Below are 18344 nucleotides of genomic sequence, written 5' to 3' on the forward strand. Positions count from 1 at the left end.
ATTTCTGAAAGAGATAGCTGTCTCGTTTTCTTTAGAAAACAATGTTTTGTAGATGGAATCTATCATAAGACACTGCTTTGTTATTGTAAGGCCCGGGATTATTTAATTTTAATCTGAGAATATTTAATTTGGGAATATTTAGAGTTTAGAATTAAATTCTAATATTCTTAAATGAATAAGGATTGAAATTAAATCGCTTTTCCGGGGACTAAATTGCAAATAGCCAAAAGTTCAGGGACTAAAGTGCAAATATGCTATATATATCTCATTCTCCACTTGATTTATATCTATTCTCACGTGAAGCATCAGACAAGAAGGCAGAAAATCGGCTGAAACCCTCCAAACTCCATTTTTGTTCCGAAAAAGCTTCGATAACTCGCGCTCCAGTTGTCAGAAATTCCAGATAAATATATATCTGTGATCACCGCTCCGAGACCTTTGTTTTGGTACAAGTTTCACTCATCTTTCTCAGATTTTATTTTTTATGTTGAAGATGGAAATTTATGATTTTAAGATATATGCGTATATCAGCTATACCGATGGTGTATTCGCAGACGGTTCGGAAAAAGACTATCGTTTGGATTTCTTATGAATTTAAGAAGCAAAATTCAAAATCTTTCTAATTCTGAATGTGCTGAACGTGTATGTATGTTATTGATATGGGAAATAATTATGTTGGATATGATTGAGATCTTGTTTTGGATATTGTTTCGGTTGCCGGTTTGTAGCCGTTATGCCGCTGATTCGCAAATTGTCAAGATTTTGCTATTATTGATTGAACAAAACATGATTAGAGTTGGAATTTGATATGGTTAGATTGTATCTACTATCTTTCAGATTTTATCAAAGTGTTTCCGAACTCGAGATTGTCGATTCGAATCGAGAAAGATTTAGAAGGTTTGAAGTTCTTTAGTTGAAATTTTGTTATGCTTTGGAACAGATTTTGATAGATGGTTTTACTATGATGTTTTCAGACTTGAAGTACTATCAGACACGACATCGAAAGGTATAAATGACAGCTATCCAGATGGGATAGAGCTCTCGAGATAGCTATTATTCTCGAGTAAATCACATACGTTCTTGCTATTGTTTTGTTATGTGCTACTATGTGATTTATATGAGTGTTGATGCTTTGTTTGATTATGTGATTATATGTTCAAGATGTTTTACAGTCTTTAATGCATACATCTTATGTTGCATTCATCTTGAACTCCAGCCTGTAAAGCATAAGGGCAGATTAGCCTAGAGTGCGAAATGACGTTTGGAGAATTATAGTTGAGTGGCATGGATTGCAGCCTTCGCTTTCAGAGCCAGAATACTCTCTATAATTGCACCAAAGTCAGAGGATTAAAATACTTGATGCCGCCTTGATTGGGAGTGTCGGCGGTTTGATAGTTATTTTACTCCTCGGGATCCCAAAGAACCAAACTTTATTGATATCAGCTTTGATAGCCTATTCTTCAAACATGCATTGCATTTATTTTATATCATTAGATTAGATGCTATTATTATTGCATGTTTTGTTGTTTATACTGGGATTTTATTCTCACCGAAAGTATCTGGCTATTGCTTTGTTTTGTATGTGTGCATGGCAATAGGTGGGGCAGGAGCTGGTCAGAAAAGACAGGGATAGCTCGAGATAGAATCATAGCAAGTGAGAACACGGGTTTAGCAGCAAGACTTGTATTTTGAGTTGATAAATCATGCTAGAATTGATACAAGATCTTTGTATATTAATGTTGAACACATGCTAGTTTATTTCTTAGCATGTATATGATGTTTAGAAGCTTGTAAGAGGTTATAAGATGACATGTATTTGATTTTGTATCATGTATATCAGATTATGTGATTTGTTTTCAAGTCTTGACAGCAGAATTTTAGCAGCAGAAGTTTCTGCATTTTAGGCTCGCTCGATCGGTAGAAATTCACCGATCGAGTGAGGCCATTATTGTGCTAAACAGAGGAGAAAATTTGTTGCTCGCTCTATCGGTAGAAATTCACCGATCGAGCGAGGCCTTAAATTCTGAAATAGAGCGTTTGAGCATTTGAGCTCGCTCGATCGGCCAAGTTTCACCGATCGAGCGAGAGCCTGTAAATTTAAAAAAAAATTATTTTGTTTTAGCTCTTGTTTCTTTATATTCTTTGTGTACTTGATTAATTGTAAATTATAATAAATTTCCCTACGATAAGATTAGCAACCCGGGTCCCCACAGTTATGAATCCTAAAGAATTTTCCAAGGCTGACAATGAGGGGGATGATGTGTTTTTGTGTGAATACGAGTACAACATACACTGGCATAGTTTCAAGAGCATTGCTGAGATTGAATGCATTGAAGATTTAAGTTATAGACGGCTTCCAACAAAAAATACTTGCATTTCTGGGAATTAATATACTTTCATCCTTCTGGCAGGATGGTGGAGGAGTTGACACTGATGATGATTGGAATTCTTGTGATGATTCTGACTCTGACACCGAAGAAGACATGGAATATTACAATGATAATAGACATTGTTTATTGTTTGGACCATCTCCCGCTCATCCTTTAGCTGCGGTATAGTTATTTTAGCTTTGTTGACACCTGAGTCTTAACAAGAGTTTAGCAGGAAATACAAGATTGTAATTTGAAATACTATTGCAGAACTCAAGAAAAGGACGTATATTTGGCCTGCAAAAGATAGGGACAAAGACAATAGCCAAACATGCTCGGTGTTGCAAGAAGACTGATCTTGAAAGGGCAAAAGCAACGCTTCTACTTGCAACATTGCCCAATTATCTCCCTTGTAGGGACAAGTATGTATTGTTAAGATAAGGTTGCTAAATCTGTAAAAGTAATTATCTTACATCATGTTCTTTATGCGGGGAAATGGATGAGATAACGGCATTTATTAAAGAGGGCATATGTGATGAACAGTGCCTGGGAAAATGCCTCTATGTTCATGGTGTTCCAGGAACCGGCAAGGTAAAATATATGGATGATGCTACAACTCATACATCAGTTAAACCCACATATATTCATCTTTGAACTTTTGTTGCGAAGTCAATCTGGCTTATATTTTGTCTGCAAACTTTAGACAATGAGCGTACTTGCTGTGATGAGGAATATAAGGTTGATGCATGAAGCATTAGACCTTACTGCTTTGTGGAGATTAATGGTCTCAAATTGACTTCGCCAGAAAGTGTATATAGTGTAAGAACGCCCGATTATTTGTTTTTAGTAGGTTCCAAATTTATCCATGCTTCTCCACAAGTCATTTTAATGCAATTAATTTCAGGTAATATATGAGGGACTGAGTGGGCATAAAGTTGGTTCGAAAAAAAGGCTCTCAATTTCTTGACTGAATGCTTTTTAGGTGAAAACAAATGTGGGAAGGAAGATTCAAATCCTTGTGTTCTTCTCATAGATGAGCTTGATCTTCTAGTAACCAGAAATCAATCGGTAGGCTGTGCCTTTTAGGGTCAAAAGCTTCTTCATTTTCTTCTAAAATGATTCTTTATGAAAACAATGTTTAAATCTGCTAATTTTACCTCACAGGTTCTATACAATATTCTTGATTGGCCTACCAAGCAAAATTCCAAATTGATTGTGATAGGTACGAAATTCTTGTTGTTGCCAAACAAATGAAGTTTTAATTGATGACCAGGTTGGCTTTTAATATTTTTAATAAGGTCATGGCAAAATTTTTTTAAAATCCCGCATTTTCTTTATTAATTTAAATTAGTTTTAATGGTGTGAGTCGTTTCAATTGCTATTAGAGCACGGTCTTGGTTTGGGCTGTGCCTACTGCCGGTTTCCGAAACTCGAAGGGATCTCGCCTCAAAGTCTGTAAGATTTAAGTTTCATTTACTGCCATTTATTAAGTTTAGTAGCAATAATTTCCTAAAGTATTTGAGCCTAGATAAGTTTAAAGAAAATTTTTCTCTTAAGACATGAAATTTGAATGTGGAAATTTGAACTTGCGTACAGATGGCACCTCGTGCACCTCCACCGCCACCTCCTCTGCCCCCTCCAGCAATAGATGTTGGGGCCCAGGTTCTTGCAGATTTAGCCCGTATCTTGGAGCGGCTTGCTGATGCTCCGAGGGCTAGGTCTAGTACCGTCTACGAGCACTTCAGGAAGATGGATCCCAAGGACTTTTCTGGCAATACGGATCCATTGGTAGCGGAGGGCTGGATTCGCTCGCTTAAGGCAATTTTCCACTACATAAAGTTGGGAGATGCGGACCGAGTTCGTTGTATGACGTTCCTCCTCAAGGACGATGCTGCCCTATGGTTTGAGGGTGTGGAGCGGACGGTTGATGTTGCCACACTTACTTGGGAAGCATTCAAGACCCTCTTCTATGAGAAATAATTTACTGTTGAGGTGAGGGCACAGCTGAAGAAAGAGTTCACGAGTCTCCGGCAGGGAGATTTGACTATATCCGAGTTTGTGCAAATTCGAGAGGGGCTGCCACTTCGTGCCATTGATAGGAGATGATGAAACGGAGAAGTTGCAGCACTTTGTGGCCTGTTTTAGGCCTACTATCCGTAGGGATGTGAATATGGCGGAGTCCGTGGACTATGCAGCCGCCATCAGGAAGGCTTTACGATCTGAGCAGTCCTTAAGGACATTGGTGCTGAGGTTCATAGTAAGAGATCTTTTTCTCTTCAGGGCCATCAGCACTAGCAGGGCAAGAGGCCATTCACTGGGCCACAGTGCCAGCAGGGACCCCCAAGTCTCCAGGGACATCATGTTCAGCAACCCTAGGGTCAGCAGGCATCGAGACCCGCTCCTCCCAAGGCTGGGGAGAAGCCATATTGCCCAAAGTGCAATCGTGCCCATTATGGGAAGTGATTGGCAGGTGTTGGAGTTTGTTATCAGTGCAAGAAGTCGGGGCACGTGGTCTCAGATTGTCCATGGCGTGCGATGCCAACTCAGGGCAGGGTCTACGTGATGCAGGCTAAGGAGGCCGATCCTGATACCACACTCATCACAGGTAATGCTTAGAGTATTTAGTTAAGCGCGATTTAACCGACTTAATGATGCAAATTTTTGTTTATGAGCTTCTTATTGTGTTGTTTAGCATGCTAATATTTGATTAGTTCTTACAAACTTGGGTTGGCATGAGGACTTGTTTATGTTGCATGCTTGGTGAAAATTGATTGTGTTAGCATGTGTAGTATTGATTTTTGGAGAATTGATTACTTAGGATGAATCTGAGTAGAACTTCTTGTAATTGATTTCAGTATTTTTGAGGTTGTAACCACTGTCAATGCAGGTAGAATAGTAGTAGCCGGAGTAGCCACTTGAGTCTTGTTAGACTCGGGTGCTACTCATTCTTTTGTTTCTGAGGCTTTTGCCCGCAAGCGGGGTATTGTGTGTGAAGAACTTTTTAGTGGATTCACGGTGACCATCCCATCAGGGGAAGAGCTGTCCACCAAAAGTATTGTGAAGAATCTTGAGCTCTTGATGCAGGGGCAATCGGTGATTGCAGATTTGATAGTGTTGCCCATGCCTGAGTTCGATCTGATTCTTGGGATGGACTGGTTGACGAAGAATGCAGTGGTGATTGACTTTCAGCAGAGATCAGTGTTGATCAGGCCGGAGGGAGAAGAACCATTTTGGTTTGAGGCTACTAGGAGATTTAGGAGGACTCAGATTATATCCTTCTTGCAAGCTAAGCAATAGGTGCATGATGGATGTGAGACCTCGGTTCTAATCATCTAATCTCGGGATAAACAATAATTAAACGTCAATAATCAAAAGCTAAAGGAAAAGGAATAAATTTTTTTTTTTAAAGTGAACAGTGCTGCGCTCGATCCTATAAAATTCCAGGATCGAGCGCACTATATTCCTGAACTCTCTGCCGAGAAAAATAAAAGTGCCGCGCTCGATTCGGCAAAAAGCCAGGATCGAGCGCACCATTAAGCAGAGTCTACTGCCTCAAAATAAATAGGGGCCACGCTCGATCCGGCAAAAATCCAGGATCGAGCGCACCCCCCCCCTGCCCAGAAAATTATAGAACAGGGTAATGCTTCAAACTCCAATCCAAAAATCATTCAACATGGATAGCTCAAACATCATGCATTAATCCATAATCAACATCATACTTCATCATTCTATCCTGCTTAATTCTGAATCTAGTAACATGCAATCAATAAACTATCTTCGATAATCAATAATCATCAATCGAAAACGGTTCTAATATTCAATACTTCAAAATCAAATACAACTCATTCGAATTCTAACATGATTTCAAAACATAAACTAGATTGGCATGCATTATGATTCTAACTCGAAGTCTCAGTTCTATTCTTCATCCACATTCCATCCCTGTCATCTCTGACTCGATCCTGCCCCACCTGTTGCCAAGTACACATACAAACAAAGACAACATCCGGATAATCCGGTGAATATAATTCCCAGTAAAAGAGACTATCATGCATATCAATTAAACATATAAATAAATACATGCATCAATCCAAGTCATATATCAACTTCAGATATAAATCACGTAAACATATCAAGTCATGACATGTATCAACTTCCATATATTTATCACATCAAGATATAATTCAAGTAATTAATCCAATTACTGAATTAAAATGATATGCATTGAAAGAGTAGGTGCCCGGTGAGCCAACTTGTGGCTAAGAGCTTTGATGACTCTTTGTATAAACAATCTTTTGTTTAATATAATTTACACTTTTATTAATGGCAATGACTTTATCTTTCTTCATATTGTTATATTGTGATATACTATTGTTGTTTTGATAAAGACCTTGAATATACTATAGTGTATGTAAGATGTGGTAGAACATGGAGATGTCTATCATGAAACACATCTTATAGTCACTGTATATTCTAAACTGTTCCTAGTTGATTGAGTCGTCCGATAATAAGGATAAGGATCGCTCGAGTTTGAGACTAGCATTTGCGATGCAGAGTACCACGTTTCATTGGTAAGGAACATAGAGATGTTCAAAGCATGCAAATGGATATTCATATGATGAATGATCGAACTACCCTATCCGGACTTTCCAAGTGGTTATCACTTATCGAGTGGATAAAGTCCGCGGTTTTGGTTTTACACCATTAGTCCTTACTACTTGAAACATCATTGAAACTCTATATGCTAGTACTGTGCTTTGACTCGTTTACCGACTCTATTGGGGTCATCAGGTGTCGGGATTGGGTACAGTTACAACACATATAGGAGTCAATGCTTTGTTGTCAAGGATTCACCACATACTTGCGAGTGTGGATATCCTATGCGATCTGAGGAGATATTAGTGTGATGAATCTCTGGCCAGAGTACATAATGTGGTTTAAGAAATGGTTTCTTAGTAGCACATGCGATGTCACTATTTGATCTTCAAGATGTATTGCATAGTTATCGAATCTCGAACGACTCTCGATATACCAATGGTTGTTGATTCGATCGGGATATATGGATGAAGGGACCGTACTGTACGCTAACCAAAATCTATTGGTTCTTGCAGGCACTATCAGTGATACCTAGGGAATCATGGGGCGATGTTGCTAGGCGCTCTTACCATGATTCGATGGGCAAGTCGGAAATTGTTGTTCCGAGTCACAAGGAGTTGTGAGCCCACGGCTAGCTGTATCCCTGAACCATTGAGGGTCACACAGAGTAATGGATTTTTAATCCCCGTTGAGATAGTTAAATTTAAAGAGTTAAATTTAATGAACAAAGAAGTTGGACTTCTTATTTAAGAGTAGAGGAGTAAGATTTCCTAAAATGACATAGGGATGGGCATTTTTGGAAACCACTGAATTCGGATTCAAAAAAATTTATCTTGACTTTAAAAGGTGCAGAAATGGTTTCTGTGCACATTGGTGAAATCAGTTTATCAATCGGAGTCACGATGAATTTTATATTAATTTCTGAACATGCGGGCTTTGCTTGTCGGGCTAGAACTTATGACTAATGGGCCCTAAGCTGTTAGTGGCCTACATTATAAATAATTTATTGCAGTACAGAAATTACACACAACAGGTCACAAATTTTCGAAAAACCCTAAGTATTTTCTCTGATAGTGGCCGACCCCCCCTCCCCTCTGCTCGGAAAATCCAGTCTGTGAATTTTGAATTACAGTCTGGTTTAACGGATCAAATTCATTAAATCTCTTCGTAGAAACTTCTGATAGATTTTCTAGTGCAATCTATCAGAAGGATTAAATATCCGTTCGTGGACCTGATTGAAGAACAGTTCGTCCATCAGTTCCAGGGATATACAACAAGAGCAGAGCAATCTGTTGGTGTCCATAATCTCGATTCGAGATTGAAGGTAAAAATTTATAATTGTTATTTAATTTTTTACACACACAATTTAATCGTAAGGTTTTGATACCCACTATGGAATCGTTCCATATAAAATTTTTAAACTTCCGCTGCACCGGGTATCAATCCTGATTGATCTGATCGCCGCGTTCTCCAACATGCATGTCTTTAAAAATTCTGGATTATCAGACTCAGATAATCAAATGGAATTCTTCTTTGTTTCTTTCTTCGGTTTGGGATACCGAGGTTAAAATATCCAACAATCACACCGAACTCCCCTCTCGAGGTGGACGAGGCATATTTTAATCCTCTAGACTCCAGAGCATTATAGAGAGTTTATTTGACAAGGTATAAAATCTCCAACCAAGTCACTCAACTACAATCTCTAGATCGTCTAATCAAATTGAAATGAATCAAGGCTCAATATGAATGCATATGTCATCTCATGCATTCTAATATCATTTCAATAATCAGTTCATATAAGCATTCAATCATGCTTTCATTCATCAATTCAAATAATCATTCTAACATGATTTCGTCAATATAAATGCATATATAATCTCATGCATTCAAATAAACATTCAATCAAGCAAGTATGTGATTTCTTCGGAACACTCGAATAAAATCTAATTCGAATTAATTGTTCCATTCAATTCTAAGTCGTATTTTACCTTATTCTCTTCGAAGGTACTTCAATCTGAAATCAATAATAAGGATAATAATCAATACCCAATCAAATTCATTCAAAACACAATCACACTTCTTCGATTGATAAAATAAGAAATCGATACTATACCGACTTCAATCTTCCAACTGACCAAAGCTTCTACCTCGCAACTCTGCTGACTTCAATTCAATCTATAATAATAAGTCAATAGGATCAATATCGACATCCAAAATCTCAATCAAACTCGATACGATCAAAATATTGAACGATGACCAAAACTCAAACTGACGGCATAACGGCTAAAAACTGATCAAACCGGAAATGCAGACAACAAGATATCAATTCAATAAACTCATAATCATCTCAATATCATCAAAACAATTCAAATCCTTCAAATCTAAAATCTCCAATTTCGAAATAATCTTCCAAAAATCAAAACAATTCCGAACGACGCTCTATTTCAAAACTAACAGAGAATAAACGATCAGAACTCTGCCAAGATCAACATACTCCAAACTCAATCGATTCTAACAACATCCGAAAATAGAAGTCTAGTTGATTGAAGAAAAACTTACTATAGAACGAAGCTCTCGTAGTCGTGATCGCTAATCTGCCTTCAGAAATAAATTCCAACGGACGGATCGAGCTAAAACGTAAATCACAAAAGCTTGGAAAAGCTTTCTCACGCTTTCAATGGAGAATGGCGGTTTGGTGGAGGTGATGAAGTGAATAAAACAAGTCAATTCCTTTTAAATATCTAACAATTCCCATAATTGCGTTTTAGTCCCTGAAAATTCTGAAAACTGCATTCTAGTCCCTGATCAAAATCAAATCAGCCCTCGACTTCTAAAATCTCTGATTATCTCAAATAAAGTCCATTAAGAAAATTTTGGGGCGTTAAAATTCTCCCCATCTAAGAATCGATTTCGTCCTCGAAATCAATCACGATTCTATTACAAGGTCGAGGCTAAAATCAAAGGACTGCAATAAGAATTTACATCTCGGAACTAAATCCAGAGTTTCCTTCCAATCTTACTCTGAACCGTTCGTCTCAATCAGTTCGACATCTCAACAAATAGAGAAAGTCAGAAACTCTAGTCGAATACTTCATCAACACTCTGTCCATCTATCAAGAGTCGACTCATCTTCGTCAGAAATCCTTCTAAGCTTAGTCACAATTCGAATCATCTTACGTTCTAAACCAAGAGACAAAGGGAATTAATCTCAAAATTCAATTCGATCATCCTCTACTCTCGCACAACTTCTATAATGTGCCTCCAATAACTCGTCAAACTCTGTCGTTGCACGAAATTTCTACAAACCTCAAGAATTCCGTCAACTAGTGCTAAGTCTAGCACTACTACTCAAAGAAATTCTTCTAAAGTTCGACTCATCTGATCTGGCTGTCCGTCGTTCTGAGGGTATCGAATCAAAAGTAGTTGAAATTGACAAAAAAATTCTCTTCAAAGTCTATGCCGAAAGGACAATGCATCAAGGATCTCAGTCTAAACTGACAGACTTCGGTAATTCATGATATCTGACAACATCTGACAAGATATCAATTCTCTGTTCTTCATCAAAATCATTCTGTACAGAAAACTGTAGCGGATCCTATCTATCGGTCAATCAAAATCAGACAGTAGATAAAATAAGAACAAATTCTTCGGTTCTAAACATCAGTTGCTACATTCGCTCCTTCTGTTAAAAAGATTCAAATCGGAATTCTCAATAAGAAGAAAACCAAGTACTGCAAGATCATCAGTACTGAAACTCAGAATACAGAAGAACGGATAATCAGAAATTCCATCATTAGATCATAAGATCGAAGAAATTCATTCGGTCCAATCAGAATTTCAAACATCGAGATTAGTATACAACTGATCGGCGTACCATTCTAAAAAGATTCTCGAAAGCTCTGTACGATCAGTACAATTCTCATCACCAGAAAGCAAGAAATTCATCAATAATAATTCCTAATTTCAACTGATACTTCTGAAAGATTCGGTCAACAGAAAATTCTTCAACCATACAGGAGTATTCATCAAATCCAACGGCCTGTCAAAAGTTCAAACTGGCCAAACCTCAATCTGGAAACTATTCTGAGAAAGTTCACTTCACGATCTTCCTGAAGATAAAAATTCGGATCCCCAATCAGTGTCGAACTCGTTCTGACAATCGGGACCAATCTAGAAGTTCATTCCGAATAAATTCAGTCGTTCAATAACCATTGGCACATCAACCAATTCAGGTTAGAATCCAATACATCAACTGTAAAGCTTCGAGAGTTCGTTCCTACTATTCTGTAACAACAGTCATTCTATAGAATAAATCAAGAATTCTTAGAATCAAGAATTCTTATCGGAGGATTCCATCACTCGTTCAACGATACTCCGATTACATCTCATCTCGAACTCAACAAAGTAGTCTTACTACTAAAAATCAACGAATTGTGATCCCAACTCCATTCTGAATCAGAATAGTCTGTACAACAAAAAATTGGATCGTTCTCTTTCTGACTGCTGACAGTTCACAACATCAAAAACTATACTTCGAATCTTCATGTTTCCTCATCCTCTATTCGATCTAATTCCTCAATTCCTCAAACATCTTCCGATCATCTGGAAGAACTCTGAATAAACTTCAAAGTGCCAAACTCCTGATACTCTGTCTCAAACTGAAACATCTGGCACCACAAAAGTTATTCGCTAATAATACATCAATAATAACTAAGATTATACTCAGATCTGATCTATCTTCATCGGATTCTAAAAGGTCGAATCAGATTCCAAAGCGTTATCAGTCTTCTCAATCAACTCTGGTTCGAAGTCGAATGAAGGAGTCAAGATAAATGTTCCATCTTATCCAGACTCTAACAAAAGTGCAGCAATCATCTGTCAAAGAAGAAAACTGAAATAGATAAAAATAAGATCAGATCATACAGCTTACCATTGTAGCTGTTACCATCAGTTCTCCGGATAACAATAAAATTCGCAGTCAAATTAATCGTCCTCTATAACTCTCTTTCCCAATTCATAATCAGTTCGGACTGCGACAATAAAGACTTCTATCTTCCAAGATTAGAATAGATTACTGAAATCTTCCAAGCAAATAAAATGATGCTAAATCTTCTGAGCAATAAGATCTCTGTGAGACTCAAATCGGAAACTAATATTGCATCTCGAGTGTTCAACTTCTCCGATGCTCAAGATAATACGGAGTTATTCTGAACAGAAATAAGTCTCAACTCTCAATAAGAAGAAGTGCAAAGCACCGAAAGGTCATCAATACCGAAGAAATCAATAATACTGAGGTTCTATTCAATCTCTCCTTCAATTCAATAAGAACTGGTCTCAAATATACAAACTAAATAGGAGAACATAATCTGCTGAGTAATCGTCTTTTCAACAATAAGAATTCTTCAAAGGATTCACGATAGAATTCGCTAAATCCAAAAATCTCAAATTCAGATAAGGACGTCAATCCAGATCAATTGATAACAGCTCTAGTCTTGAGGTATTCAATAAAATTCCATCTTCCCAGAGAAAAGATCGAGGAAAATACCACTCGGTCTCACGAGATTCAGACGTTAAAAGAATAGCATAATTGATCGACATGCAAATCTGCGAATAATTCATAAAGAATCTGAAAGATCAATACGGATCTTCGAAGGATAAAAGATTCATCGATAAGAATACTCAAGAACTCATCTACAACCTCTGGAAGATTCGGTTCAAAGGACTCATAAACATTGCAGATGCAATTCCAATTCAATCTGTACGATAAAATTCAAATCGGTCGTACCTCATTCCGAACTCAATCTCTGAAACTTCTTCCCTTCAGATTATTAGTCGATGATGTCTGATCTAAAATAAATGCTGAACACATCCTCTCGACTCGGAGGCAAATCTGTAATCTCAACCAAAACAACATCAGCAAACTCAACAACTCTATTAAATCAACCGACACGGCTGATTGAAGACATCATCTGCATACCTCAAACATTCCTCCGCACCTTTCTGTAACAAACGGTAATCGACAATTAATAAGAAAGGAATTCTTAACTCAGGCATTCTTACCGGAGGAAAAATCCACTCGTTTATCATCTCGGATCCGAATCTGGCAACAATCTGAAATCAACTTCGGTTGCCCTGTACTCGGTTAATACACTACATCGATAATATAATCAAAATCTGATAACCGAAGTATAGTACTGTTCAGTACAATAAACTCCCATCGAATCAAAGTTCAAAAATTCGAACTAAACTCACCGCAACTAATTCAGATACTCAAAAGTAGAGGAAGTATTAATCTAAATTCTCAATAAGAAGAAAAAGTTGCACCAATATCTAACAGCAAAAGATTCGAAAGACTAGAATTGAACAGTTACCTGCTTCATCATCGTCAAGAGCAGTTAGAGTCTGTGAATCCTCGAGCAAGTACTAAAGCCTTGCAGTTGGTAACCAACTAACTGAATCCATCGTTCATCGCTGTAGTTAAAAAGAATCAAACAACTGATCCATCTCTTCTAATCAGCTTTCACACCCAAACTCATTCTCAGAACTCCTCAGAGTTGAAGGGTTAATAGACTGAAATCTCATCAGTAATGCTTCCATCAATTCAGTCACAAAACAAATTTGTACAATCGGGTTCGCTACTAGTTGAATCCTGTTCAAACTTGCCGAGTAGAAAACCTTATTCAAGAGGATTAGGACACAACATCTCAATCACATCTATCCGGTGTCCAACAATCTCAGCTCGACATACTCATTCGATCTCAAGAGTATAAAATGTAACCAGTAACCCGAAACAGTTCATATCTCAATTAATTCATGCTTTAAAATTTAAATCACATATCCAAGTAATTTAAATAATTCTCAATCATAAAGCATGCTCGCATATTCTTCAATCATAGAATTAATCAATCACATGCGAGAAATTAAATTCAAGCGGACTCAATCTACCCCGCTCTCTTCTAAATTCAGTCCAAGAATCTTATCGCTTTGATACCACTTAATGTGAGACCTCGGTTCTAATCATCTAATCTTGGGATAAACAATAATTAAACGTCAATAATCAAAAGCCAAAGGAAAAGGAATAATTTTTTTTTAAAAGTGAACAGTGCTGCGCTCGATCCTATAAAATTCCAGGATCGAGCGCACTATATTCCTGAACTCTCTGCCGAGAAAAATAAAAGTGCCGCGCTCGATCCGGCAAAAATCCAGGATCGAGCGCACCATTAAGTAGAGTCTACTGCCTCAAAATAAATAGGGGCCGCGCTCGATCCAGCAAAAAGCCAGGATCGCGCCCACCCCCCCCCCCCCCCCCTGCCCAAAAAATTACAGAACAGGGTAATGCTTCAAACTCCAATCCAAAAATCATTCAACATGCATAGCTCAAACATCATGCATTAATCCATAATCAACATCATACTTCATCATTCTATCCTGCTTAATTCCGAATCTAGTAACATGCAATCAATAAACTATCTTCGATAATCAATAATCATCAATCGAAAACGGATCTAATATTCAATACTTCAAAATCAAATACAACTCATTCGAATTCTAACATGATTTCAAAACATAAACTAGATTGGCATGCATTCCGATTCTAACTCGAAGTCTCACTTCTATTCTTCATCCACATTCCATCCCTGTCATCTCTAACTCGATCCTGCCCCACCTGTTGCCAAGTACACATAAAAACAAAGACAACATCCGGATAATCCAGTGAGAATATAATTCCCAATAAAAGAGACTATCATGCATATCAATTAAACATATAAATAAATACATGCATCAATCCAAGTCATATATCAACTTCAGATATAAATCACGTAAACATATCAAGTCATGACATGTATCAACTTCCATATATCTATCACATCAAGATAGAATTCAAGTAATTAATCCAAGTACTGAATTAAAATGATATGCATGTCTTTAAAACTTCTGGATTATCAGACTCAGATAATCAAATGGAATTCTTCTTTCTTTCTTTCTTCGGTTTGGGATCCCGAGGTTAAAATATCCAATCACACTGAACTCCCCTCTCGAGGTGGACGAGACATATTTTAATCCTCTAGACTCCAGAGCATTATAGAGAGTTTATTTGACAAGGTATAAAATCTCCAACCAGGTCACTCAACTACAATCTCTAGATCGTCTAATCAAATTGAAATGAATCAAGGCTCAATATGAATGCATATGTCATCTCATGCATTCTAATATCATTTCAATCATCAGTTCATATAAGCATTCAATCATGTTTTCATTCATCAATTCAAATAATCATTCTAACATGATTTCGTCAATATAAATGCATATAGAATCTCATGCATTCAAATAAACATTCAATCAAGCAAGTATGTGATTTCTTCGGAACACTCGAATAAAGTCTAATTCGAGTTAATCGTTCCATTCAATTCTAAGTCGTCTTTTACCTTATTCGCTTTGAAGGTACTTCAATTTGAAATCAATAATAAGGATAATAATCAATACCCAATCAAATTCATTCAAAACACAATCACACTTCTTCGATTGATAAAATAAGAAATCGATACTATACCGACTTCAATCTTCCAACTGACCAAAGCTGCTACCTCGCAACTCTGCTGACTTCAATTCAATCTATCATAAGAAGTCAATAGGATCAATATCGACATCCAAAAGCTCAATCAAACTCGATACGATCAAAATATTGAACGATGACCAAAACTCAAACTGACGGCATAACGGCTAAAAATTGATCAAACCGGAAACGCAGACAGCAAGATATCAATTCAATAAACTCATAATCATCTCAATATCATCAAAATAATTCAAATCCTTCAAATCTAAAATCTCCAATTTCGAAATAATCTTCCAAAAATCAAAACAATTCCGAACGACGCTCTATTTCAAAACTAACAGAGAATAAACGATCAGAACTCTGCCAAGATACTTCAAACTCAATCGATTCTAACAACATCCAAAAATAGAAGTCTAGTTGATCGAATAAAAACTTACTATAGAACGAAGCTCTCGCAGTCGTGATCGCTAATCTGCCTTCAGAAATAAATTCCAACGGACGGATCGAGCTAAAAGGGAAATCACAAAAGCTTGGGAAAGCTTTCTCACGCCTTCAATGGAGAATGGCGGTTTGGTGGAGGTGATGAATTAAAACAAGTCAATTCCTTTTAAATATCTAACAATTCCCATAATTGCGTTTTAGTCGCTGAAAATTCTAAAAACTGCATTCTAGTCCCTGATCAAAATCAAATCAGCCCTCGACTTTTAAAATCTCTGATTATCTCAAATAAAGTCCATTAATAAAATTTTGGGGCGTTACAATGGATGTGAGGCATTCTTAGCTAGCTTATCTTTGACAGAGTTTCCAGCACGTCCGGATATTTTAGATGTGGACGTCGTCAGAGATTTTGGGGACGTGTTCCCAGGAGATGTTGCAGGTATTCCGCCTGATAGAGAAGTTGAGTTCTCTATTGACTTGGTACCGGATACAATGCCAATTTCTAAGGCACCGTATAGGTTGGCTCCTACCGAAATGAGAGAACTGAAAGAACATATTCAAGAGTTGCTTGATAAAGGGTTCATATGCCCTAGTTTCTCTCCATGGGGTGCACCAATCCTCTTCATGAAAAAGAAGGACGAGAGTTTAAGATTGTGCATAGACTATCGAGAGTTGAATGGGGTGACGGTAAAGAACAAGTACCCACTTCACAGGATTGAGGATCTCTTTGATCAGTTGCAAGGAGCCTCCATATTTTCAAAGATTGATCTTCGTTTGGGTTATCACCAGTTGAAGGTAAAAGAGTCGGATGTGTTCAAGACAGCTTTTAGGACTCGTTATGGCCACTACGAGTTCCTTGTGATGCCGTTCGGGTTGACGAACGCGCCAGCGGTTTTCATGGATCTTATGAACCGCGTGTCTCAGCCGTACTTGGACCAATTTGTCATTGTATTCATTGATGATATCCTCATTTACTCTAAGGATAGGTTTGAACATTCACAACATTTGAAGACTGTTCTAGAGGTGCTCCGAGAATGGAGGTTGTTTGCTAAGTTCGACAAATGCGAGTTTTGGTTAGAGAGAGTAGCATTTTTGGGTCATATCATTTCCGAGATAGGTGTTGAGGTAGACCCCTCCAAGGTTCAAGCGGTTAAAGAGTGGTTAGTACCTAGAAACGCATCGGAGATTCATAGTTTTCTCGGATTGGCTGGTAATTACAGGAAGTTTATCAAGGGCATTTCGTCCATTGCAGTGCCCTTGAAAGCATTGACCAAGAAGAATTCCAAGTTTGTTTGGAGTTTCGAGTGTTAAAAGAGCTTTTATGTATTGAAGGAAGCTCTTATGACAGCACCAGTGTTGGCTATGCCATTAGGGCAAGGTGATTTTGTGGTTTATATTGATGCTTCTAAGTTGGGACTTGGAGCAGTTCTTAAGCAGCGAGATAGAGTTATTGCTTATGCTTCTAGGCAGTTGAAGGAGCATGAGAAGAACTATCCTACTCACGATTTGGAGTTGGCCGCAGTGGTCTTCGCACTTAAGATCTGGAGGCACTATCTCAATGGGGAGAAGTGTAATATATGATACCACTATTGGAGAACGGCGATCAGATCAATCAGAATTGATACCCGATGCAGCGGAAGTTTAAAAATTTTATATGGAACGATTCCATAATGGGTATCAAAACTTTTACTGTGTGTGTAAAAATTAAATAAAAATTATAAATTTTTACCTCCAATCTCGAATCGAGATTATGGACACCAACAGATTGCTCTACTCTTGTTGTATATCCCTGAAACTGATGGACGAACTGTTCTTCAATCAGGTCCACGAACGGATAATTAATCCCTCTGATAGATTGCACTAGAAAATCTATCAGAAGTTTCTACGAAGAGAATTAACGAATTTGATCCGTTAAACCAGACTGTAATTCAAAATTCACAGGCTGGATTTTTCCTGAGCAGAGGGGAGGGGGGCGGCCACTGTTAGAGAGAAAACTAGGGTTTTTTGGAAAATTGTGACCTGTTGTGTGTAATTTCTGTACTGCAATAACTTATTTATAATGTAGGCCGCTAACAGCTTAGGGCCCATTAGTCATAAGTTCAAGCCCGACAAGCAAAGCCCGCATGTTCAGAAATTAATATAAAATTCATCGTGACTCTGATTGATAAACCGATTTTACCAATGTTCACAGAAACCATTTATGCACCTTTTAAAGTCAAGATAAATTTTTCTGAATCCGAATTTAGTGATTTCCAAAAATGCCCATCCCTATGTCATTTTAGGAAATATTACTCCTCTACTCTTAAATAAGAAGTCCAACTTCTTTGTTCATTAAATTTAACTCTTTAAATTTAACTATCTCAACGGAGATTAAAAATCCATTACTC

The 18344-nt window shown here is 37.5% G+C and overlaps 1 non-coding gene and 1 pseudogene across 1 annotated transcript; both read left to right on the plus strand.

Annotated features, from left to right (window-relative positions):
• LOC140888044 (origin of replication complex subunit 1-like) overlaps positions 1–4349 on the plus strand; it is a 41840-nt pseudogene extending 37491 nt beyond the window's left edge.
• LOC140893674 (small nucleolar RNA snoR28) lies at positions 2246–2323 on the plus strand. The gene has a single exon (XR_012153267.1). It is a non-coding gene; the product is annotated as a small nucleolar RNA snoR28 (small nucleolar RNA).
• Positions 4350–18344: the final 13995 nt, after the last annotated feature.

Source organism: Henckelia pumila, chromosome 3, assembly GCF_033568475.1.
Source record: "Henckelia pumila isolate YLH828 chromosome 3, ASM3356847v2, whole genome shotgun sequence".
Taxonomy (NCBI): domain Eukaryota; kingdom Viridiplantae; phylum Streptophyta; class Magnoliopsida; order Lamiales; family Gesneriaceae; genus Henckelia; species Henckelia pumila.